Genomic DNA, 25,557 nt, shown 5'->3' with positions numbered 1-25,557 from the left:
TTGACTTTACAATTCTATTTAGACTCAAACATTTTAATTTTAATCTCTAGTCTACTATTAATTCTTTTCATATTTCAAAGTGAGTTTTATACTTCTCTTCATCCTCGGAGTTTGATGCTTCTCATCTTCTTGGTCACTATATTGCTAATTCCAACAGTGTTTGGTTCAACCCTGAGCAAGTACTATCTGCAGATTCTGGCAATGGTGCTCCCATTGATGTAGTTTAGCATAGAATAGTGCTCCCATTGATGTAGCCTAGGATGGAATGGCGCTCCCATTGATGTAATAGAGCTGAAAAATTTTTGAGAAGGATGAAATAATTAGATGTAGATTAAAATGTATACCAATGACAAATTTTATGAAGGAGCCTCTTTAAACCCAAGTAATTATTTACTAGTTACAGCATAGTAGAGACTCTTTCTTAAATGTTTCCAATCTGGATCTGATCACTTCTGGGATGGAAAGTCACATTTTGTTTATTTTTCTTTTCAAGCTAATCTACCTAAGGACATTATTTCAGCTATTTAGTTTCCATACTGTTCTGATCTCTGCATTTTCAGATGACACCAGCCATTGCCAATCTAAATAAATCAATTTAAGGTGTAGAGTAAGGACAAATTCAACAGACACATACCAGACTTCCAGCACAGTCATTCCTTCATTGCCTTGGAGAGGTAGTGAAACCAAGTGGATATTTTTATTGTGCTGTTTTGAAGGTCCCTAGGAGTGGGTAAACATGCATAGCATCAAGATATACTGTGCAAAACCCTAGAAATGTTGATATATGACATATGTATTAACGTCAGAGCAAGGTGTGCCCACTAGTGGCCTTTTAAAGTTAAACTCTCTTTTCAATATGTGACATGCCTTGATATCTTTGTACAGAATAAAATAAACCACCAATAGCTTGAATTCTTCTGCCTTACTCTTAGGAATAGATATCCAGAGTACAAAATCCTTGAAATTACAAAAATTAGTTTGGGTGATGTAATTTATTTGAAAATGAAATTCAGATTTTGATTTCAAAATGGACCATGAAATATGTGACATGAGGGATAAAATTATTTTGATGAATAAATAGTGTGTCTAATATATTTACAGAGTGATATGCATTGCTTTTAAAAATTGGTCTTTGAAAAAGACAGCAAAGTTTTCCAGTGGGATGTCCCTGAGTGGCAGGAGGGTAAACGCCACACTCGGGCTTCATCAGCTCTAGCTGTTTGATCTGTTAGAACACTGTGGATAGGCCTTCTCTCAAAATATCTTAGGAAAGGCTAACACAGTAGGTGTATTTACAGCTCTTCAAAAGAACCAGATCTGGAGACCTGGAGATTAACGATCTTTGTTGTACAAGGTCAGGTATGAGCTCAGGTAGCTTGCTAGGCTGGCCTGCACATTGCCATGGCAATGGACTTCCAGGATGACCTGGAGAGGCACCTTCTGTGGAAGAAAGATATGTCCTGTATATCAGTAAAGCATCCCGTGTTGTGTCTCAGTACTGTGAAATCCTCTATGAATAAAACAATCAGGAACCTGCATTATTTTAGAGTTTAAAAATTAATCTAAATTTTTATATTTTTTAAAATTTATGTGTTTTGGTTATCCATGGGCCATGAATTTTTAAGAACTGGAGAAAAACGTTTTTACTTTTAGATATTTACACGTTGCATTATCAGACAGTATTGAAACAAAATGAAACTGTTGGTTTAGTGAGCTAAAATATCACTGTAGAAGAAAATTGGGAAATTTCAAGGCACTGGGACTTATTAAGTACTAAGTATCTTGGATTCTTACTCATATAATTAAGATCAGTATAGAAGGGCTTTAAAATACATATGATTCTTTTGGAACAGGTGTTGTGGTCAGTGCTTTGAATGACTATAATAGCTGGATGTTAAGCCCAGTTCAATTCTTCTGCTAACATATTAGGTATTCTTCATCCCTGCTACTCAAAAATTATAGTTTTTTTTCTTTTTAAAAATGCATTATCGCTATGTTTTTTCAGACATCCAAGGACACAATACTGAAAGAAAGAACAGGGTTCATAATTCAGGTTGTTATTTAGTGATGCTGAGAAGGGCTTTAGATTCTTCTTTGACATTTCATTTTGTCATTGGTCTCCAGACCACACCAAGTGCCAAAGCACTTTGTGACACGCCTACTACGTTTCTTTAAATTTACTGTTCAATTAAAACATCAAGTCATAGAAAATGGTTAATTTTGTATTAGATAATGTATTGTAATACATCTGGATTAAAAATATCATATTTAAATCTATCATGAAAGAAATAGCAGTTTATATTTGAATTATTATTAAAGAACCATGCTACAGGCACTATGCAAGCTACTAAAGGTGAAAAGCAATTAAAAGTCCTACACAGTTGTAAAAACTATGCATGCACTGCAACACTGAATGGCATGGCAAAATAGATACAAAGGTGCAATAACAGCACCTTTGTTTTTTGGGTAATCAACAGAGACTGAATTGGACTTAAGCCAGGCCAGTTGAGGGAATTCTTTCCTGGCACTGTATGCCAAGTCAACATAGCTCATGAAGCTATCAACCCTAGAGGAGAGCCCAATACTTCTACTTTCCTATACTTGTATAATGACCAACTGAATTCTGTATACTGATCTTATACCAGATTAGTTTAGTTCTCACCCCTCGTCATAAAACTTCTTATTGGGGCTGGTGGAGAGACGGCTAAGCAGTTAAAAGCTTCTAGATGTCCCAAGTTCAATTCCCAGAAGCCACATGGTAGCTCACAGACAGGTGTAATGGGATCTGATGTCCTCTTCTGGTGTGTCTGAGGATAGCTACAGTGTACTCATATAAACATAAAATAAATAATATAAAAACCTTCTTATTAAATTTTCTGATGAACTTTATTACAAAAACGTTTTAGATAAAATAAAAGAGGTTTCTTTTTTCATCAGACAGAAACAATCCCAGGAATCCACAACTGGTTCAAATGCAGAAACAGTGTACTGTGGGTGTCCATCTACAGTATTAGTGCCACACCTATGACTCAGAAAACATCACAGAAGAGGGAGTATAAAGATTGTAAAGTCAGAGACTCAGGACTTCTGTAGAAATGTAGTGTCTACTATAGGTGACAAAAAGCCACACCCATGAACTCTTAAGAATACAGTCACCTAAACAAAACCATAATAACACAATTGCAAAATGACAACAATGAAAGCTGACATCCTATAGTGGATGGGGTAATCTTACAAGGCACCATTCCTAGATGAGATACTGGCAAATTAATGGCTATTATGAGTGAGAGAATCAATATTTCTGGGAAATAGGAATTTAAACCCAAATGCGTATCTTTAAATGCATATACATTTGAGCAATACTAAATGAACTTGGCAGGTATTTATATAGAGGGGTGTGTGTGTGTGTATTCATGTGATATATGTGTTGCAATCATAATTCTAGGAGAAGAGATGATGAAATTGAGATGTAGTCGGGAATACAGGAAACACTGCAATAGAAAGAGGGTGGAGTAGAATCACTTAAATATAGTACCAGCATATGAAATTATGAAAAAACAAACTAAATGTTAGCAGGATTAAAAATAAGAGCTTTAGATGAAAAATTTTTAAAAGTGTGTCTTTCCTGAGTGTCCAGGTTCTTCAGTATCACTGTTACTTATATGCTAGGTTGTGCTTAATAGAAACCTGTATGAGATCAGAAAGACAGGAGAGTTTCTAGCAATTTTGCTGTTATATTTCAGGGATGCTATAGCCTCTGAAGATAACGATAATATTTAAATGTAGAAACACACAGGTATACATACACATGGGTATATATGCACATGTACATATGTGTGTGTATGCACACACACATACACACACACACATATGCTTACACACCTTACATACACGGATTAGTGTTCATCTATGAACCTGCACAGGATGAACTAAGTTCAAATCTACAATCAGCACCTGTTTGGCCTGCTGAGAACTGGCGATGCTTTAGCTTCCTGTGGCTTGCTCCCTAATGTACAATGAATTTCTTTGAAAATGAAGTCGTGGTGCTTTTTCCGACTTTAGCAGAAAGGACAAAACAGGAGTGTAATGAACTAGAAATTTTCATGTATTTATGAGTATTTATAGCTCACTTTACAGTTTTATTTTCTCCTGATTTTCCATGCATTTGTTCTGAACTTGGCTCTAGTAGCAGATTCAGACTATTTGACCTTCTGGTGAGAACAGCCACATCAGATACACATTAGCCAGCAAGCGTTTTATTTTGTGTGGAGCCTTGCAGCACAAGGGAGGCTAACCTCATTCTTCACTTGAGCTTAGTCATAGGACTGAGAAGTGATTAAACCAATGCTTAATATAGCACACTTTTCACACCTCTGCTGGGCAACAATTTGTGTTTATTTTATTTTGTTTTTCTTTTAAGATAAAAGTAATAATCACCATCAAGATAACAATATAAATTTAGAAAAGCAGCTGTCATAATTGTTTTAGCATTATTTGCCCATGTAGAGGGGTGTGTGTGTGTGCCTTTGTATGAAAATATTTTTTCATACAAAAAAGAAGCGAGACAGGTGACTTGGCTGCCTTATGTCTATTCCTGGGATTATTTATAAATGCCTGGATTTGTATCTCTGGCCCTAATTGACTTGTAGCACCATGGGGATTATTGTTTCAGTGAACTATGTTAGATTTGCTCCAAAGAAAATAAAATTGCATTGGTCGGCAATGACATCTCTGCCTCTTTAATTGTGGCCCGGTGCTGCACGAGATGTGTCTCTGCTATTCTGGCTTACTTTTCCTCCATGCAAGTTCAGCATAGCAACAGTGGGAAAAGGAGGGAAAGAATGTAGGTGGGATCCCCAGCAGGAACAAGACCTGCAGGGCCACTGGTGTGCAGAGGCCTGCTGAGAAATGTGTCAGAGAAAGGTCCTCTGTTGCTCAAAGAGCCCCTACCAGGTAGAGGTGTTCAGGGGGAGGGGTGTGTACTGGAGCAAAGTCCTGACTTCATTCAGCAGAATAAAAACTGTTTACAGTTGTGCTCACCCAGATAAAGTATTGGAGGCGTCTTCTTCCCTCCTTTCATCATTTTTTTCTTAATCACCTCATTAATTTCCAGTTTGCCTTAAAATATGCCACAGGCTGGAACTCTATGGCTCATTTATTCTACTTTACTTTATTTACTTTTTCAAAGTAAAATGGATAAAGTCAATTAATAAATTTAAGCCCATTTGCTATGATTTGGAGAGCCGATAAATAATACAGCTTCCCTTCTTTGCAAATGCACCATGAAGTAATTTTTCTGTAAGATTGAGAAAATGCCCCTGTCTTTACTGTGGAGGGAGATGTCCAGGTTTTCCTTGACCCAGGCTGTGAGCCAAACCAGCTCCAGGATTCTACATCTTTCATGACAGAGGTCTTCACTGTCACTTGTGTTACTGCTATGGGACTTGCGCACAGATAAGAACTCAGTACTGTAAATTTCCCTCACCTCCATATAAAACAAGCTCTAGTGCTAAAAATGTTAGTTGCAATTATGTATTTAGGTTTTAAACTAAACACTGCAAACAAAACAGTCAAGGTTGCTGTTCGATCCCAATCTGGAGAATATGTACATGACACTAGTAAACACACGCAATATGAATTAATGATAATGGATAACGTATATTTACTTTAGAAAGGGATAAGAAGCTTGAAAGTAAGGCTGGAGAGAATAAAGGGATGTCTGACCCTGCCTAAGAGCAACAGAAGGAAGCCAACAGTAATGGGGATCTTCAGATCTCTCTGAGATCTCTGAGATCGAAGCTTTAACCAAGAAGGTCTGACACACAATCACTGCTCTATCAACATTAAATGTAAACAGATATATACATGCATGAACACACACACACACACATGTGCAAACACACACACAGTTTTAGAAGGGGAAAAAGACAAAAAGTACTATAAAATAAATGTGTATGAATTTGCATACAGTTAGAAATGTTCTTTTTCCTTATTCTAGCCTTTAATTAAATAATAATGTTTAATATTAAAAATTGAAATGAGGTTGAAACAAATAGTATAAAGGAAAACTTTCTTGCCATTTCTCTGAAAATTTTATTTTATGTGTATGCGTGTTTACACGTATATGTACACAGAAACCTTATGATTGTTTTTTGTAACTTAAGGAAAAATCGTTTCAAGTATGCTACATCTTTCTATGATAAGCTGAGTGGGTTACTATGCTCTATTTTGTTAACAAATTCTAATATCCCACCTCTACACATAATATATGAGACTCACATGGTTATTTAAAAATTATATATACAAAATCAATTAAATATATTTATAAGCTGTCTATGTGGCATTTTACTTGTATACCATCTATGTATGTGAACCAACCATCCATTTATTGACAACGAAGAATCTATTAATAAACAATTAATATAACAAATATACAATGAGAGGTGCTTTAGTTTCTATTGGAAGTCTTATTAATGAATCACTTACGCTCTCTTATGAATCTAGAAAATGTGTGAAGTGTGTTGACAGCATGTCAACTAAGTGTCATGGACAGCAAGGAAGAAATTAAGAATTAGAAATGCACTGTCACTAAGTGTTAAGGACGGGGACACCTCAGAGAAGTTCATGTTACAAGGGATGGGACTTAAGCCTGGGAAGATAAGGTGGTTTGTTCAAGGTCACACAAGAAGTAAAACATTGGTGTCTTGCCTTCTAGCTCAAGTTGCCCGGAGAATTTAATTTTGTTAGTAAAGATATTAATTATTTTGTTCTATGCAGAAAAAAGTACAGATTGAAGGAATTAAAGAGAGTGGAATTTTTGAAATCCGAATCATGTAAAGGTCACTGTGGTCTGCCCCTAAGTATTCATTTGGTTATTTCAGTTGTAACCACTAGGTAAAGTGATTTGACAATAAAAGGTGTATTCTAGTTGAATAATTAGTCATACCTCACTTTTACTTTTCGGTTAGCCTTTTTTTTTTTTTTAACCTTTCCTGCTTTCTTCCATCTTGAGTTTTTGCTTATTCACAAACCTCACTCTCTGTCACAAAATTAAGAAATCGAATTATTGTAAATCCAGAAACATGAACACACACAGTACATAGGAAGCCCTTGGCAGATTATAGAGATCTTCTGTCCATTAGTTTTTAAAATATTTTCAGCCCAGAAATGGATGGCCAACACAAAACAAACTCAGTGGTAGGATGTTGTTTTATGTTTGTATTTGTTTTGCTTCATTTTCTCAAGTGCTTTATAGGGGCATTTAATGTGTTTGTTATTATTTATTTATACCCTACAGATCTTTTGTTTATATATTATGGTTTGCAAGTTTGTTTTTATGGGTTTTCTGTGTTTGTGAATATATGTGTCTCAGCGTGTATATGCATTTCTCCTACTTTTTCTATGGCTTGATTTTTTTCTGTATGCTTGTTTGTTTTGTCTTATTTCTGGTTTATTTGTTTTTATGTAATATATAATGTTAATTGATGATGATGGTAATGTTAAATGGTCATTTATTTTCTAATGAGAGAAGGAGAGAGGGGCCATGTAGATTTGAGTAGGTAAGAAAGTGAGGTTAATCTGGAGTAGTTGGAGGGGAATAATAATCAGAATATATTAGATGAAAAAATATTGTCAATAAAAAAGAACAAAATAAAATGTCTATTTTTATAGATGATATAGTAGATCTGAGTTATGGCATTCAAAGACAATGACAAAGTTATGGCTTTCAAAACTGGGTCTTTTTCTTTCAATATACATGCACATAATGAACTATGACCATTTAGGCATATAAGATATTTAAGGCAAATAAGAAGTTTTAAATGTGTATTAAAGCATTCTAGAGTTAGTAGTAAAACTGAAATAAAATATTAATTTATAAATAACTCCTAGTCATTAGGAGACATATTTAGTACCAAAAAATCTAAACATCAGATGATATACTGTCAATACTTGGGAATAAGAGGATTTTGAGGTGAAAGCCAGCCTCGATTACAGACTGAACTCTCATCTCAATACAATAGATAAAATCTAAATTTAAATTTGTTTATATTTAAAATGTTATACTTTATTAATCTGAGAAATAAATTATATATATGTACATATATATATATATATATATATATATATAATTTATAGTTCCGTAGACTTATTTTGGTAGAAAAGTAAAATAGCTATATATTTTTACTATGAAAAGATATAATTTTAGTTATACAAAATACACCAATCAGAATGGCTAGTTTAAGGTAATCAATATATCTACTATCTCATACACTCAGTTAAATTTATTCTCTTTGTAATTTTCAAGCATGCATTATATCGTTATTAACTATGCTCATTATGACAAAACTTAAATTTTGTGATTTTATTTATCCTCTCTAGGAGAAATGTTATGTTCTTTGATCAATAGCTCCACCAGTTCTTTCCCACTAGGTCCTAGTCACCAGAACTGAACTGTCAGTCTCCATGATTTTGACCTTTGGTCTGTATGGACATGTTCTATTTATTTTCCTGTTTCTGGATTATTTCACTTAGCAAAATGGCTTCTAGCTCAGGACACTGTTTAAAATGACAAGGTTTCTCTCCTTTTAGAGTCGGAACTGTATTCCATTGTCCTGTACTACCTTTCTACATCTTTTCTTCTATTGATGACAGCTTGTTTGCTTCCATCTTTTATTGCTAATAATTCTACATAGAGCAAGGAATGGAGATTTGTAGCTGAAACAAGGTTCCATTGTATGTGGATACATATCCAGTAGTAGGGTTACCAAATTGTGAGATAATGATATTATCTGTTTTGAGGAAAGTAAGATACATATTTAAAAATTCATGTTTAGCATTTGTTCAGAGAATCTCTAAGCTTGTAATTTTGAGACTATCCAACTTTGACTTAGATTAGTCTTCAACTGGATCTCAACACTCTCATTGTTGTTGTTGTTGTCATTATTATTGTTGTTGTTATTTTCTATTTCCATTTAGCTATTTAAGGTGTTAGCTGGTGCCAAGTCTTACAATGGAAACAATCTTAGTATTTGTGGCACATCTTAGAGCAGGTATGAGAGGATCCGGACCATACTCTTGGCTTCTCCAGGAGCTCACATTAGAATTTTAGGCATGTACATGTACCCAGGAATGTTACTATAACTTCAGAGAAAATGAAGTTACTCAGTGGTAAATTTTCTTGGCCAAGCACACTATTTTAAATCTTACCATATTTTGGTTCAGGTACAGAGATTAAAGTTAAGAATCTAAGTTAAAATCTTGATATCATCATAACACATTAACATCTACATTTAATGACCTGTAACCACAATTGGATTAGTAAAACTGCATATATTTTAAAACTATAAAATACGTTAGGCTTTTCAACTTATTTCTTTGTGTGTGTGTGTGTGTGTGTGTGTGTGTGTGTGTGTGTGTGTGTGTCACTGAGAATTGAACTTAGGGGCCTCATGCTAGGCATATGCTTTACCATTGAACTAGAGTCCCAGCTGTGATTTTCAATTTTAAAAGTCAGTGGGTACAGCACACATTTCTTATATCAAAAATGTCGAATAATTTCAGATATTTTTCTTTGCTCAGTCATTTAAAATCTTAGGCAATAGCTTAAAATGGAGACACATTTAATATGTTGTAAGTACTTCTGGAGTAGAGTCAGTGTTAAGCATAAACCAGAAAATGCAAAATGTTAATGGCATCTTATGTATACATACATACCCAGAATCTGTTTGCCCTGCTGAGAACCATCAGGGGTTTTTGGTCAGTGCTATCTAGACCACATGTTTTTTGTTGTTTTGTTTTATTTCAGAAGAAGATGCCCAGCCAGTAGGTGCTGCTATAGGCACACTATAGTTCTTCAATGTCCCTGGAATCCACTGTTGACATTGCCTAGGGGCACAGAGGCTGGAAGTGTAGAATTAGTTTTCATGTACTCAAATCAAAGAATTGGCAGGGTCTTATTTCATTCACAGCATCTTGAAGAATGCCTTCCCTCCCCTGGGCTCTTCCAGTTTTCTGGTGGCTGCCAGAACTTATTGCACTCATATTGTTTGAGTCTCCGATACATTGTCACCTTGTTTCTTCTCTTCTATGTTTTATCTTTCTGCTTCTCCTTTATGAATATATATTTTTTCTTTTTCAATTATTAATTATTTTATTTTTTTACATTTCAAATGTTGTTCCCCAACCTGCACTCCCTCAGCAAACCCTCTACTCAATCTTCCCTTCGTCTCTAAGAGGTTGCTCCTACACCTAACCCCACATTCCTACATCACCCCTCTAGCATCCCCCTTTGCTGGGGCAACAAACCTCTATAGGACCAAGCACCTCCCTTCTTTACTAATGCCAGATAAGGTAGTCCTCTGCTACATATGTAGCAGGAGTCGTGGACCAACTCATGTATACTCTGGTTGGTGATTTAGTCCGTGGGAGCTCTGAGGGGTCTGGTTAGTTGATATTGTTATTCTTCCCATAGTGTTGCAATTCCCTTCAGCTCCTTCAATCCTTTCCCCAACTCTTCCATTGGGGTCCCCTCGCTTAGTCCAATGGCTGGCTATGAGCATCTTCATCTGTCTTAGTCAAGTGCTGTAATAGTCTCTCAGACGACAGCTATACCAAGCTCCTGTCTGCAAGCACTTCCTGGCATCAGCAATAGAGTCAAGGATTATTGTCTGTGGATGGTCTCTCGATGCTCTTTCCTTCAGTCCCTGTTACATTTTCTGTCTCTACATTTCCTTTAGACAGGAACAATCCTGGGTCAAAGAGTTTGAGATAAGTGGATAGCTCCATCAATCAACTGGGGGCCATGTCTATCAACTGTAGGTAGTCTCTTCAAGTTCTATCTCCCCTTTGTTGAGTATTTTAGCTAATGTCATTCCTGTTGGGTCCTGGGAACCTCTAGCTTCCCTGGCATCTGGGATTTAATAGTGATTCCCCCCACCCACCATTCCCTACCTCCTACTCCTACATATTTCTATTTATTCTCTTGGCTCTATGGACTTCTCTCCTGTCTCTTCCCAAACCTGCTCGTACCCACCTCCTTTTCCTCTCCCTCTCCCCTCTCCACCCAGGTACCTCCCTTCCTCTTTCTACTGTGATTATTTTGTTCCCCTGTCTAAGTGGGATTGAAGCATCCACACTTTGATCTTCCTTCTTGTTAAGCTTCATATGGTCTGTGAGCTATATAATGGCACTTAAGACAGAAACTTCAAGGTTACTCATTGCATCTCAAAATCCTTAATTTAGTTGCAAGTATTAAAATGAGCATACTCAGGGTCATTCACAGGTTCCATGGAGCATGAGGACAATCTATCCTTAAATTACACCATCAATTGACCATATTTCATTCTTCAGCACGTTAGGACTTAGTGTTGATTGAGTTCTTAAATAGCACACAAAGTAGAGATTTTTCCATTTCTTAATCGTCCATAACATACCTGTAGCACATTTAAACTTAAGTGCAACATCGTTTTGTAGAAAATTATATTATTAATTTAATTCCAGTTGTTGCCTCTCCTAGTCAATTCTCCCACAGTTTCTCATCCCATTCTTCCCTCTTGCCTCTGAAAGGGTGCTCCTTCCCAACTAGGTCTCCCCTTTTCCTGGGGCCTGAAGGTTCTCAAGGATTAAGCCCATCTTCTCCCACTGAGGCCTGACCAAGCAGACATCTGCTATATATGTGTTCCAGGTGCCTCAGACTAGCCCTTGTTTGCTCCTGGTTGGTGGCTCAGTCTCTAAGAGCTCCATGTGGTCTGGGTTAATCGAAACTGCTGGTCTTCCTATGGGGTTGCCCTCCCCTTCAGCTTCTACAATCCTTCCTCTAATCAACCATAGGGGGCTCAGTCCAATGTTTGGGTGTAAGTATATGTGTCTGTCTCAGTCACAGGACCTGTCTGAGGACAGCCATTCTAGGTTCCTGTCTGTAAGTGCATCATAGCATCAGTAATAGTGTCAGGCCTTGGTGCCCCCCATCCCCATGAGATGGATCCCAAGTTGGTCTGGTCACTGGATCAACTTTCCTTCAGGCTCTTCTCCATTTTTGTCCCTGAAGTTCTTTTAAAAGGAACAATTCTGGGTCAAAAATTCTGACTGTGGCTTAGTAACCCAGTGCATCCACTAGAGGCCCTGTTTATCTACTGGAGATGGGCTCTTCAAGTTCCCTCTCCCCAGTGATGTATATTTTGGCTAAGGTCGCCTGTATTGAGTCCTGAGAGTATGTCACCTCCTGGGTCTCTGATACTTTCTAGAGAGTCCCCCAACTCCACCCCTGGAGGCTCCTTATTTTTATTCATTCTTTTGTCTCCCTGGGCACCTCTTCTGTTACCCACTGCCCATACATGATCCTATTCCCCCTTTCCCTTCACCACTCTGACTCAGGTCTTCCTCTCCCTCTCTGACTTCAAGAGATTATTTTGTTCTCTCCTCTAAATAGGATTGAAGCATCTTCACATGAATCTTTCTACTTGTTACTCTTCTTGTCTGTGGGTGGTATCCTAGGTATTCTGTGTTTTTGGCTAATAAACACTTATCAGTGAGTACATACTGTGCATGGCCTTTTGAGTCTGAGTTATCTCACTCAGGTTGATATTTTTTAGTTCCACCCATTTGCCTGCAAAATTTATGATGTTTTTGTTTTTAATAGCTGAATACTCTTTCATTATGTAAATGAATTACATTTTATGTATTTATTCTTCAGTTGAGGGACATATGGGTTGTTTCCAGCTTCTGGCTATTACAAATAAGGCTACTATGAATATAGTGTTCTTGTGGGTATCTATTGGGTATATGCCCAAGAGTGGTATTTCTGGGTCTTCAAGTAGAATTCCAATTTCCTGAAGCACTTTCAAATTGATTTCTAGAGTAGTTGTACCAGTTTGCAATCCCACCAGCAATGGAGGATTGTTCCTCTCTCTCCACATCCTTGCCAGCATGTGCTGTCACTTGCCAGCATGTTAACTTACCCATTTTGATTGGTGTAAGGTAAAATCTCGGTTTTGATTTTATTTGTATTTCTCTGGTGACTGAGGACATTGAACATTTCTTTAAGTGCTTCTTTGCCATTTGAGATTCTTCTGTTGTGAATTCTCTGGTTAGCTCTTCATCTCATTTTTAATTGGGTTATTTGGGTTTTTTGAGCTTAATTTATTGAGTTATTTATATATTTTGGATATTTGCCCTCTATAGGATATAGGGTTAGTGAAAATGTTTTCCCAATCTGTAGGTCCTATTTTACTAATTTGTCCTATTGATGGAGTCTTTTCCCTCACAGAAGCTTTTCAGTTTCATGAGATCCCATTTATCAATTGTTGATCTTAGGAGTCTAAGCTTCAGGTGTTCTATTTAGCAAATTTCCCCTGTGTCAATGAGTTCAATGCTCTTTCCCACTTTGTCTTTTATTAGATTCAGTCTATCCAGTTTTATGCTGAGGTTCTTGATCCACTTGGACTTGAGCTTTATGCAAAGTGATAAATGTGGATCTATTTCATTGTTCTACCTACAGACCACCATCTAGACCAGTACCATTTATTGAAATGATTTTTTTTCCTCCACTGTATATTTTTGGCTTTCTTGTCAAAAATTAAGTGTCCATAAGTGTATGGTTTTATTTCTGGGTCTTCCATTCTATTTTGTTGATTGACCTCTCTGTCTCTGTACCAATACCATGTAGTTTTTATCACTATTGCTCTGTAGTGCAGCTTGAGGTCAGGGACGATAATCGTTAATGTTGAGATTTTTTTTACTATCCTAGTTTTTTTTTCCATATGAAAATGAGAATTGCTCTATCTCTGTGAAGAATTGTGTTGGAATTTTGATGGGGATTGCATTGAATCTGTAAATTGCTTTTGGTAAAATGTCTGTCTTCTCTGTGTTAATACTACTAATCCATGAGCATGGAGATCCTTCCATCTTTTGAGATCTTCTTCAATTTCTTTTTAAAGGAATTTGAAGTTTTTTTTTTCATACAGATCTTTCATTTGCTTGGTAAGAGTTACACCAAAATATTTTATACCATTTACATGGTGTATATATATAAATGGTGGCTATACCACAATAACCATCATTTGTGGCTATTGTGACTGGTGTTGTTTTATAAATTTCTTTCTCAGCCTATTCATCATTTGTATAAAGGAAGGCTACTGATTTGTTTGAGATAATTTTATAGCCAGCCACTTTGCTGTAGTTGTTTATCAGCTCTAGGAGTTTTCTGATGTAATTTTGGGATCCCTTATATATACTGTCATATCAGCTACAAAGAGTGATACTTTGACTTCTTCTTTTCCAATTTCTATCCCTTTGATCTCCTTTTGTTATCTGAATACTCTAGCTAGAAAAACTGGTACTATATGAAATAGATAGGGAGAGAGTGAGCCCCCTTGTGTTGACTGATGTACAGATATCTTCTATGGCATCTTCTATGCCTAAGATTCTCTCTTCTATCACTTGTATTCTGTTGGTGTTGCTTGTATCTGTAGCTCCTGGTCTTTTTCTGAAATTGTCCATCTTCAGGATTGCCTTTATTTGTTTTTCTTCATTTTTTTCTGTCCATTTTTAGTTTTGGGGCTGTTTTGTTCAATTCCTTCATCTGCTTGACTGTATTTTCCTGTATTTCTTTAAGGAATTTATTTGTTCCTTCTTTAAGAGAATCTATCTGTTTGTCTGTATTTTTCTGTGTTTCTTTAAGGGAGTTGCTTATCTCCTCCTTAAAGGCTTCTATTATGTACATAAAATGGAATTTTATGTCATTATCTTGCTTTCAGGCATTTTATCATATCTAGGGCTTGTTATGTTGGGAAAACTGGATTCTGATGGTATAGAAATGCATTTGGTTCTGTTGCTTATGATCCTGTTCTTGCCTCTGGACATCTGGTTATCTCTGGTATTAACTGGCCTGGGTGTGTCTGACTGGAGCTGGCCTCCTTGGAGGCAAATAGAGCTCTGTGACATAGGCAGATAGAGCTCTGTAACCTGAATTAAAGTCAGTCTCCTTGGAGGCAGGCACTGCTGTCTCTGGTTAGGATGGGCCTCCTATGTCTCTGGTTAGAGAAGGCCTCCTATGTCCCTAGTTACTGTAGACCTTCTGAGAGGCATGCAGGCTGTATCCCTGGTTACTGCAGACCTCCTGTGCTCCTGTTTACTGCAGACCTCTTGGGAGGTAGTCAGGCTGTAGAGTATGGGAAAGTATCAGGCCAGATGATCTGGCCTTGTAGGAAAAGTGAACTGGAGGGAAGGTAGATCTTGGAAGGACAGATAGGTCCAGATCATCTGGGCTCTGTGTGTGTCCTAGCTGGCATGTGTATTTGGCTGAGATTCTGACCTGTGTCTTCAGTTACTGCAGACCTCCTGGGAGGCTAGCAGGCTATTGTGTGTGGGTGAGTATTGCAAGGAAACAAAATACAACTCTACTGTATTTTCAGCAGAACCTTTAGTTTCTCTTTTTCTCTCCATATTTATCACCTCTCTTTTTTTCTCTATTTCCTTCTCACACATTCCCTATTATCTTTCTGGTGGAAATAAAATCCAGTTTTCTACTTAAACCTAAGTTAGGGCAGGGCTGAGATAATTCTGACTCTATTATAATCATCTCACCTCAGCATCATATTATTGTCTTAGTCTTTACTCACTCTGACACCTGGTCTCTTGCCCTTCCCAAAGTTTTTGATTTTGCAACGACTAGATTAATCTTCTATAACTCATCTATTAGACTCTTCTTTTAAATGAAATGTCCAATATAAATTAAATTTATTATAGACAACAGTCCCATAGCATACCATGCTGCAACATATGATAATGCTTTTATACTAAGCCTTTCAACTGTCACTGTACCTCTGTCTAACAAAGATCATACCTTCACATGATCTTTTGGTTACCACTTAGTCAAGTAATCTTTTTTCAAACAGAGGTTAGTTCAAATGTCTGTGGTTGATTTAAATTCTTTTTTGATGCTTTAAAAGCACAGCCAGATAGGGTGCTTGAGACATGACTCTGAGATTAAGAAAACTTGCTATTCTTGCAGATGCCCCTGAGTTCCAGTTCTAACACCCATATGTTAACTCAAAAATATCTATAGTTCCATTCACAGATGATTCCATACCTTCCTCTGGCCTCAACTTATACCTGAAGGCATGTAATGCATACTTGTTTATACATACAAAATAAACTTATACACGTAAACATTTTAAAAAATCTTTATAAAGGATACAGCTAGAGACTACTCCATCTATAAAATCAAGGTTTTTTTTCAACATAAAGTCATATTTTTCTTATTGGTAGGTGTCTTGAAGAGATAGAGCATCATATGGGATGAGGAATGGTTGAAATTTCTGACATGTAGCAACAGTTAGAATATAGATAAATAATTTAATCTTTATCTCTCAGTGTCCTCACAATGTAAAAATTAGGAATCAAAATATTGAACTTTTTCTGATTATATATATCATTTAATTATATATAAACACACACATGTACAATCTTAAGAAGATAGAAATGATGCCTAATAAGTTGTTCTTTTTCTTTTAGCCCATCAAAGATTACCAGTGCAGAACGATGTGCTCAGGGAATATCAGTTACCAGCAATATCATTGCTATTGTCATCACTGGCTGCCATGCTTCTCTATGTTGCCCCCAATATTACACCAAGTAGGGAATAGCCTGGATCTCATTGGTACAGGACATAACTTCCTGAACAGAATAGCCATAGCTCAGGCACTAAGATCAACAATTAATAAATGGGACCGCATGAAACTGACAAGCTTTTGTAAAGAAAAGGACACCATCAATAGGACAGAACTTTCACATTAAATTAGCTGCATTCTTACTTATTTGTTTGTAGCAATTATTGGTAATTTATATTATATAAAAGAAAACTATAGAAAATATAGGGCAAGTTGAAGTTGATTACTTAAGCAAACATGAGTCTGAAACGAGATTCAAACATTATTTAATAGCCTTTTCTCTATAGGGACTACACAGTCACTTCTCATTGCTGATAATCCACTAAGAGACTTTTAGCTGCCCCTTGGCTTTTTGTGCCACATAGATTTACTTTTGTTCACAGCCATTTTTAATTATTTTCTATCCCCTTTCAAAGCCTATAAAATAATAATATGTCACATTTTTAATAGTGCCGCAGAGGAAATGACTTCCAACATGTGAACATTTAACAAATTCAGACTTCCATGAATGTTTATGGTAGCAGATGATGTTGTTATCACTGTTCTGCAAAGAAATTTCATTCATTTCTTAAGAACATAGATTCCCAAGGAGGTGACTCTCTTCCAACTTAATTTACCTTCATAGATTAATACTTCCCCAAATCCATAGAACATATAGATCCTTAAATCCTACAAAAACATTGGTAAAATGATGATTTAAGGAACAAAAGTATAAGCTCCTGAGTTAGGTGAGTTAGCTATGTTACATTTTTTTTTTACCAAAATAATATTTTTATTGATTATTTGGAAATTTTACATCATGCACCTCATCACATTCATTTTAAAGTCCTTCTAGGTCTACTCCCTTACTCTTGTGACCTCCCTCTCCAAAGAAGAGAAATAGATTATATATTGTCAATATATAATGTCAATTGTGTGTTTCCCAAATACTCAGTGGAGCATGGTCAAACTCTCAGTGGCCAGCCCCTTAAAGAAAACCAAAAGCTACCCCACACCCCCACTTAGCCAGAACACATCAACTCTGAGGAGCTATATTTTGGTGTCTCTATCACATATTTTAAGAGTTCTCTTTAATGGCTTCCTGTCTACTCTGTTTCTTTGGGGGATGGGTAGAAATTTGCCACAAAGCCTCTATCTTTTTCATTCTCAACTGTGAGTCTGCAGTCATTAATACCACTGCAAAAGAAACTACCTTGTCTTTTTTTCCTATTTGATATTTTATATATTTACAATTCAGATGGTATCTTCTTTCCCCATCCCTACCCCACCCCCAGTTAATCCCCTATCCCATCCCTCCTCCTTCTTTTTTGCTTTTCTACCATTTAAATTACATGCAAGTATTAATGTCAGTTCTAGGTTGAGGAACTAACAATACAATAGATGCAAATAGTCAAGGAACAAGCAAGACAATAGTCAAAGAACACACAAGACAATAAACAGAGTCCTGTAATCATTATTTCTAAGGGTTTATCAGGATGACCAAAATATCTGAGCCTACTTCCCTGTTCTAACCTAAAGTCATTTTCATGCCTGAGGCCTACTTTGTGTAGCTTAAGATTTAGATTTCTGCCTGTAATTACTTCTTTGTTCAGCCTAGGATTTAGATTTCTGCCTGAAGTTACTTCTTTGTTCTAGTTCAATGTCAGATTCCTGCCTATAGTCCATTTCCTTGTTCTTGGCTAATGTCAGATTTCTGCCAGGCAGCCCCCAAAGCTCTCCACATCTCCCCCTTTTATAGTGCATAAACCAGAATGAGCCTGTTAGCATGGGCACCAGTGGCAGTATAACCCATGGATATCAAGAGAGCCCTCAGCTACAGCACAGACCAGAAACACCTTCTTGGCAACACAGGCTGCAGACATCAACATGACCTCCTGGAGCAGTACAGACCCCATACATCCACATGACCTTCGGTGGTAACACAAGCATTAATATGGCCTCCTGTGGGAGCACAGATCATGAACATCTACAAGTATGACACAATTATTAAGAAGTTATTCTGTACCACTCTTTCCTATGCAAGAACCAAGAGAAACTAACAAAATAAACAAAAACAAAACAAAAAACCCAAGCAAAGAAACCAAACAGAATATCAAACCTAGCTATTACTGGTTCACGAACACTGCACATTTCTGTGTCTAGATCTGCCATGAATCAGAAACTTAGAAGATCCCTTTTTGTCTAGTTAGAACGTTATCAGACAGAATGACAAGCAGGGATTGTTATCTTCAATTTGCTTCTGGGTTGTTTAGGGTTATCACAGTTACATATGTGTGCAAAGTTTTTCCTCTTCAAAATGAATGTTTTACTTGCTGATAAAGAATAAGACATTTGGACAAATAGAATAATTTATGGATATAAATAACTTTTCCATATACTACCTTACCAGTTCTTGTTTTTTTTTAAAGTTATATGTGCTACTATGAATTTAAATAAGATTGTTCAAGTCTGTTTACTAACTGCCTCAGAGAAGAAATATATACCTTTAGTATAGAGTAAAGAGAAAAGAGAAAAAAAACCAGTTGATTTGTCATATGTTGATGCTGTCTTAACTTTGCTTCCTTTTAAAAATTTGGATGAATAAATTTGGATAGTTCCTGGAAGACAGTTATGCTATAATAACAATAATTTTCTTTAACTCTAGGGTATGCTAGATTAAATATTGAATAATATTTTCATTGAAAAAATTTTCTTAAATCATAAAATTATGGTAGTAGAATTCACGCTCCTACACTTTTCATGTGCCCTCCCTATTAGTCTTTGTAACTTTTATATAAATATAGATTTAGAATTCAGTGATTGAATTCCTAGAGGGAATTTTTGTGAGACATAACAGCAGAATGTAGTTGACACGCGTTCTGTGTTACCCTAGGGCTACAGTTTTGATCACAGGCTGAGTGGATTCATTCTTGTCAACAGAGAAAATTTCATACTCATGTCAGAGATAAATTTTACAATGCTTTTGCCTTTTCAAGTACAAACGAAGGAAGGATAAATTCAATAGTAAAGTTGTTTAGCTACAATCTAAGAAAATAATTGCAACAAATAGAAACACAAATCAAACCTGGTATGTTCAAGTGTAGCTATGCAATTGTATATATTTATTAATTTATACTGTTATCCTTGACATATATACATTTAAACAGGAATCTATTTTATTGAAAATAATACATTGTCATTAATGAAAATCTGAAAAAATAAGTTCTGTATTTATCAACTCTTCCATAATATTAGTAAGGAAGTAATTTTTTTTTGTTTCCAAGCCATATAAATGGTGAAACTCATTATTTATCATCTTTTAATCTTAGAATATTTTAAGTCCCTATTTCATTTTATCCAGGTATTAGATACCAGTGAGACAGTTGATTTGGATTTCTTAAAAAAGTACATTCTTATCATAGGATCCGAGGAAGGTTAAATATAAATTAGTCATAAAGCCAGGAAGAAGATAAATGATTAGGCTCTGTGATTATTTCTAAATTTATAGTGTTTTAACACTACTAGTGTTTAATTAAGGCTAAAGGGAGCCAATTTTATTTTATGTAATTATTTAAGACCTCAAAAATTAATGTTCTGTTCCCTCTGTAATGCTGTAGTTCTAAAGCAAAGCTGAGGACAACAAAGTCCTATTTGATAGTCCAGCCTTTCAGCCAACAGCTCTTCTTCCTGGCTTTGATGTGGGGATGGTTTATTTAATCAATTATTAATCAAAGTTATGGCAGTCTTCTTATATATTTAGGTAAAACTAAAAGATGACTTTCTCATGTCTTATTGCTTAAATAAAAGTTTAAATAGACTGAAAACACTTGACTTTGACATGACAGTTATTGGGGGTGATTTAAGTTTTAGAGAGCAACTGGTCTCAACTGGAGACTTAGATGAAAAGGTGTGTGTGAAAGACTGTGTTTGTGTGTGTGTGTGTGTGTGTGTGTGTGTGTGTAATATGATTTTTTAGCAGTAGATGATGAGTCTGAACCAAAGTCCAGAACACTTTTGATAACCTTCCCTCTAATAACAAAAGTCAGTACAGATAATTTGATTAGTATTTTCTTTACACAGGTGTTAAAGTTGACAGGAAACAGCTGAAATGCAACCATAGTGGCGTAAGCTGGGCAGCTGGACACTTTGTGCATGGAGAATCTTGAGCAGTTGGTAACATTTGGCAGCTTTACATGGAAAAAAATGACTGCTAGCAAGATCTCAACGGCTGCTAATTAGCAGCAATGAACTGTGGGTAGGACAGTGGGTTTAATGTGAGAAGATTTTTACAGTAACCACCATACTAAGGAGGGGAAATAGACTGAAATGCTCCCTAGCTGACCCTCGTGGCAATCCAAGCTGCATATTGCAATAATCCTGTAAATTACTATGCTTTCTTATACAGGAACTTGGAGTTAATTAGTAATTTAACATTCCTCTACACTATTAAATGTCTTTCTTGCATTATATTATGTTGTTTCATGGGCTTACCTTAAACACTAATGGGGTTTTGTTATATTTTCTCAAAACAGTAACAGTAAAATAAAACTGAGCTAGAAAATTAATTAGTTATCTTTACCTTTGATTTACCTGTTATTAACAATTAAGTGGTGGTACACATTTTTAAAGTGGTTTTGGAGGTTACACAGAAATGAATAGACTTCCAGAATATATTACTGAGCAACTGTGAATAAAAATGAGTAGTGTACATGCTTCAAGCCACTATGTTAAGGACGCAGACTGCAAAGCAGACACAGTTCATATTTCTGATCTAAGAGAGCAGTGAAACCATTGGTTGGGGGGAGAGAAGGAGGACAGAAATAAAGAAGGGAAACCTATTTACTTGGACCCTCTAATTTCCACAGACTTTTAATAAAGAAAATATGCAAGCCTTTTTTCCCCCCCTTTTACGGAATAAGCCATACAAAGTTAACCCATTAGATTGAGGTATTTAATTGATGCTTATAGAGAAAAAAAGCACATTTTAGCTTTTTAGCTTGTAAACAACTGAGGGTTCCATGTAGCAAGTGATGCTCAGAATTTTAGATAATATCAGTTCATTTATGCTGTAAATTTTTGACGTGAAAGCCTGACATGAGTGACTTCAGCAATGGAATTATTTTTAATGAATTAAAAGCAATAAAAGGGTTAATTTTTTTAGCTTTGATTTCCTTAACTAGCCACCTAGTCTTTAAATAAGCTGACCAATCAAGCAAATGCCACTTGCATGCACTTTAAAAATCGTTCCTACGCTGTGACATTGAAATTCTACTTTTATACTGTGTATTAAACATAAAGGAAATTTTTTATTTGGCATCTCAAAGATCAGTGTGAACTTCACAGTGGAGCAATTTAGTGAAAGCAGAGCTTCAGAAGCAAAGCTATGACGGCTGAGAGACAGGGTCTGCATTCACACAAACATGTCCAAAAGATTCTGTCTCTTGGGACTCCCTCTAATAGTATCTGCTACCATTTAAAGCCCCATCCTTTGCAGCTGGACTTGAACATTCCATAAAAAATTCATCCATGCTTTAAGAGATTTCTGCTTTTCTGTGCTCTCTATTGTTAGACAAATTGAAGTGTGCACTCAGAAGCCGAGTGGCAGTGAACTGCGAATTTATTTACTCATTCGATTCTAATATTGAGAGAATCTACTCACTTCGTTCAAAGGGTACACCAACAATGCAGGTGACATCAGGTCACCCGGCACTTCATAGCTACCTGTGAGATAGAATTGTTCTCCTTGCAGATAGGAAGTGGCTGAAACCTCTTTTCTCATCAATGTCTATTATGATTGATGGCTCTATGGTCACATTGAATATGCCCTTTTTAAATAATTCACAATGTCATCGCCATAGTACTAGTTTATAACTAGCCTGTTATTTTTACCTTTGTTCATTCACTATCAGAAGGTTAGATAAATTAAGGGCTGTTGGTTTTGGTAGCATTATACGCAACCAAAGTTATGTTTGTAGCTCAACAGCAACAAAGGATCAGTTTTATCATTTTTTTCTCAGACTTCTGGATGTTTTGTTCTCTATAAATCCTAAAAGGAAACTCGGATCAAGCAGAAGCATTTGTAAGACTTAACCAGAAAGCTTACAGATACTAAGTCATCACAAGATTTCCCAACAAAAAGCGATAACACTGGTTGGAGACAGAGAGAATGTTACAAAAATCTTGGATATATAAGAACAAATAGTGTATTTGTGTAATGTTTCCATAATACAGAAATTTATAACTTATTTCATACATTTAATATATAACTCGCTTAACTACCAAATAATCAGGAAAGTAACCACTTATAAACTTTTATGGATACCACTTCATGAAAAATTTCAAAATCTGTTATTTTTAACTTTTAGTAATTAGAAACTTGTGTTAAAATCTTTGACTGTAAATGGTAGCTCTCAAAAGCCCCTTAATTTATGGAACATTTAGGATGATTAAATATCTGGATTTTCTTTTTTTTAAAAATGTATTAGTGGTAGCCAGCAGTAGTCACTAAATGAATAATTAAACTACTCATAATGGAAATTCTTTTGTTATGTATGATTTATAGTTGTGATCCTTCCATAAAAACAAAAATAACAATTTACACATGGAGGGATCCATGGCTACAGCTGCATATGTAGCAGAGGATGGTCTTATCTGGCATCAATGGGAGGGGAGGTCCTTGGTCCTGTGAAGGCTCAGTGCCCCAGTGTGGGAGAATGCCAGGGAGGGGAGGTGGGAGAGGGTGTGTAGGTGGGGGAACGCCCTCATAGAAGCAGAGGGAGAGGGGATGGGATAGGTGGTTTGTGGAGTGGAAACAGAAAAGGGGATAACATTTAAAATGTAAACAAATAAAATATCCTATTAAAAACAATTTCAACTACTAAAGAAATTTATATTTTTAAGTATATTTTCTTTAGTTATTATTATAAACACAGTTTCGTGGTCATTTGAAGGATTTTATTTATGCACGGTTCCTGACTGATTCCACATATTTCAAGTCTAAGGTTTAGGACACTTATTTTTTTAAAATGTTAATTCACTGTGCATATTCAATCTGTAATATAATGCGCAAATTTCTAAGAAAATTGTAGGTCAATAGAAGTCTATTATTGTAATAATCCACATCATGTACTTTACTTTGGGATTATTTTTTGGGATTCTATTACTCATTTGATTTTTTTATTATGTTAGTAAATTTTGTTCTCCAAATTAACACTGTAAAGATGAAAAGTATAAAAATTGCTTGAATTTGAAGTTGTCTTTATATCATAAAAATGTAATATATTATAAAAAAGTGATCAAACTTATAGGAGAGACGAGTCTAATATCAGAACTACTTTAACCAAAAGCATAACACTTCTAGCCATTTATTCACTCAATAAATAGTAATTAGTCACTAAAGAATGAGGACACTTGGCTTTTTTTAGAGGGGATATGGAACATTTATTCTCTCAATACAAATGGCCAACAAAAATATTTTCAAAACAAAGGAACCTCAGCTGGCAACAAGTGTTCTAAAGAAATAAAGCAATGCAATGTGCTAAAGGAGAAGTAGGGAGATCTTTATATAGAGTGGCGGGTGGGGGAAAGTCTTCCTGTGTGGGCAACCTGATGCTGAGGAAAACAATGGGCAGGCACCAGCCATGCCCAGATCTTGGACCAGATGAATCTGTATCAGTATTGCCAAGGCTCCCTCTGTAGCAAAAACAAACATGGCATTTCAAAATGACTGGAATGATGCGGGTAGAAGTAATGCAGATAGGAATGAGTGATATGGTATGGCTCACGAGATTAAGTCAAAGGACAGACCAGCACATGAGCAAAGTGCAGGGCCAAGAGGTTTGATGTTACTCTTCATGCAATGGAAAACTATGGCAGATTCCAACAGAGAAGAGACATCTGATTTATTTAAACATAGTCCAAAATGTTTCTCATTGAGTTGAATAAAGGCTCTAAGTCTTGTTCTGAGCGGATCTGTTGTTCCTCCATTTCTGGAGGCTTTAGATATGTTGACTCCAGAATTTGGTTGGATGAAATACAAATAAAAGTAAATAGAAGTCCAATACAACCTTCGACACTGTAAAATTACAATAAATTTAACATCTCTACTCTTTGTGTAACATAAAGCATAAAAGTTACTGAGCACTAAGATTTGCAAATCTTGCCACCACTCGAGGACATTAGTTCATATTTTATGTTATCTTATTGTTTTTTTCTTACTTAGCATGAGATTAAGTTAAAAAAAATGTTTAAAGACAGTGATTGGTTTTAAAGAAGAGACTATTTAAACAGTTGCTGATATTGGTAAAACCGGTAGTTGGAGGGAGGAAACTTCATGCCAGGCAGACCAATAAGCTCTGAAAAACATGACTTAGAGTTTCAAACTACACAGTGGGCCATTCTAGCTGTAGCTGGCTGAAATTGACTTTTTAGAGATCCGCATAGTCCTTACCTTTTTTCCTGCATACGTTTTAATTTTATGGTTTACAAGCACTCTGTATAGTCTCACATCTTAAACACTTATAATGGAACGTATTCTAGGTATATAAGTTCTCTTGAAGATAAGACCCTTTTCCTGAATTTCATTTGGCAGAAGCACAAGGGAAGCCAGTGGGGAAAGAGGAATGGATGTCCCAGGTATGTCCTGGGCAAGACAATTGCTGTTCACCTCAGTCAGCTCTTGCTCTGAAGAGCAGACCCTTGTTTGTCTTGCCTGCTAAAAGAGATATTGGCTGCATTTTCACAGTGGTATGTGTGGATTCTCTGTCTCTAAAATGAACAAACATAGATGGTTGTTGCTGATATAGCCAGGGGACGTCAAGTCCTTCAATAAGATGTTTACTGGACCATTAGATATGCAACATCCTTTTTATTATGTATTACATATTATGTATTTATATACATTATATGTTTT

The sequence above is a fragment of the Arvicanthis niloticus genome, chromosome 2, assembly GCF_011762505.2.
Source record: "Arvicanthis niloticus isolate mArvNil1 chromosome 2, mArvNil1.pat.X, whole genome shotgun sequence".
In the NCBI taxonomy this organism is placed as follows: Eukaryota; Metazoa; Chordata; class Mammalia; order Rodentia; family Muridae; genus Arvicanthis; species Arvicanthis niloticus.
The sequence above is the reverse complement of the archived record's forward strand: the minus strand, read 5'-3'. Positions refer to the sequence as shown.